Consider the following 2,015-nt stretch of genomic DNA (forward strand, 5'->3'; position numbering starts at 1 on the left):
ATGTGTACCCTTGGTCTTTATAAACAGCCCATGCTAACAAACCAATTGTAGAAGGCTTTTAAATAAGCTCTACGTAACTTTTGGGGATTATACTGAGCTGACTTTACGTGTTCCACAAATTAATCAAGTTCTTCTGTCAGTTACAGTAACTGACAGGAAGGGAAAATGAAACCTAAAATCCAAGAGGTCTCTTGGTTGACCTTGGATACTCTGTGCCCTGTATATCAGGGCTTCTGGGGCCAGACTGCTCTTTGCACCTTCTGGCAGTGGTAACAATTTCCCTTTTCAGAAATGCAGGATTCCCAGTTTTGGTATAAAAGTTAGGCAGTGACATTTTGCCTTAAGGCAGGACTAAATTAGCCCTCCTGCATCTTAAACTGATACTATTTTGGAAGGAAAGTTCCATACGGGATGGGGGATGGGAAAGAGGAAACATTTCTGGTGGTCCCTCATGCTTAGGTCTGTGCTTGTAAGCACACACACTATGTATGAGAGTTTATTCATATCATAGAATCGTGGCATGGTTTGGGTTGGAAGGGACCTTTTAAAGATCACCTAGTCCAACCCCCCTGCCAGGGGCAGGAACACCTTCTACTAGACCAGGTTGCTCAAAGCCCCATCCAGCTTGGCCTTGAACACTTCCAGGGATGGGGCAGCCACAACTCCTGAGGATGTAAGGAGGTAAATAGCTCATGGGCTTATCCCGTCCACTCTGTGTGATGGACTTATCCTGTGTGCAATTCTACGTGCAGGCAGTGATTCAAGAGCAAAAGTCTTTGTCTCAGCAGACATTTGTGCGATGTTTTCTCTCCTCCCCTTGGAGAAGAGCAGCAGCCCTGTCTCAGTGGCACACAATAGGTCTTTGCTTTGCAGTACCTCCATCTGTGTGCATGTGTGCGTGTGCATCTGTGTAACGCATGACAGCACATTTCTGTAGCAGGCCACAATCTTACCCACATGGGATTCGCTTTATCTATGCACAGAGTCTGATTAACTCCAGTGGAATTACTCACATATGTATATATTTGCAGATTTCGGGGCCTGACATTCCGTGTGTAAACACATACAAACAGAAAAGCAGAATAATTGTATGCAGCTGGAAATCAGTGGCTTCTGCTAGTGGAAAAATTGGTATACTCAGATTGCAGGCGCGATGTGCTGGAAACATTCACACAATGCAACCAGATGGAATCGGATGAATTAACACTCGCTACTTTTGGACACTTCCTGGATTACTATTAATAGTTCTCTGGTTTAGATTAATGCACAGCATATGTCGTGTTACATTGACTTTGAATTATCTGCTAGAATGTGTCCTAGGCTCAATCTTTTTTTCGAAGTCCCAAAATAGTTGTTTTTTTTTTAATTCCTCACCCTCTACCTCCTGTTCCCACCTCAAATACAACACATTTATGGAGGGACTGGTAGTGATGACCTGTTGGGATGGAAAGACGGTTGTTACGCTATTCCAGCCATCTTCTAAATCACTGTTACAGAATTTTAGCCTTTCAGAAGAAGTTGGTACCATACAGGGTGTGACAGGCCGAGAGCCCAGTCTCATCCCTGCAGGCACGTGCAGTGTACGGGCACACGGTAATCAACGGCATCCCTCGGTGCCGTGCTGCGTGGGGGTACGGGTGGCCAAGGGACCTGGCCGTGCCACGCAGCCCCGTGCCAGCCCGGAGCCATGGCGCAGCCCCGGCGAGGCTCTCCCCGCCCCAGGGGCCCTGGCAGCGGTTTGGAGCCGAGGCCTCCGCGGCCCCCATCCTCCGGTTGAACTCCGCACGTCTGGCTTGGCACCGGGGTGAGATGCTGGGTGCTGTGAGCTGGGTGAAGAGCCGTTTTCCCTAACCACGCGTGGATCTTCGTTATTGCAAGTAATAACCCCAACCCACTCCGTCTGTAAATGGGAATAAAGCGGCACCGCGGCAGTGAGGGTGAACTGAACCGAAGGCGCGTTCGGTCTGCACCGCGGCAAGGACAGGACGCGCTGGGTGGTCTGTCCGAGCCCAGGG

This window comes from Egretta garzetta, unplaced genomic scaffold, assembly GCF_000687185.1.
Source record: "Egretta garzetta isolate BGI_Z169 unplaced genomic scaffold, ASM68718v1 scaffold163, whole genome shotgun sequence".
In the NCBI taxonomy this organism is placed as follows: Eukaryota; Metazoa; Chordata; class Aves; order Pelecaniformes; family Ardeidae; genus Egretta; species Egretta garzetta.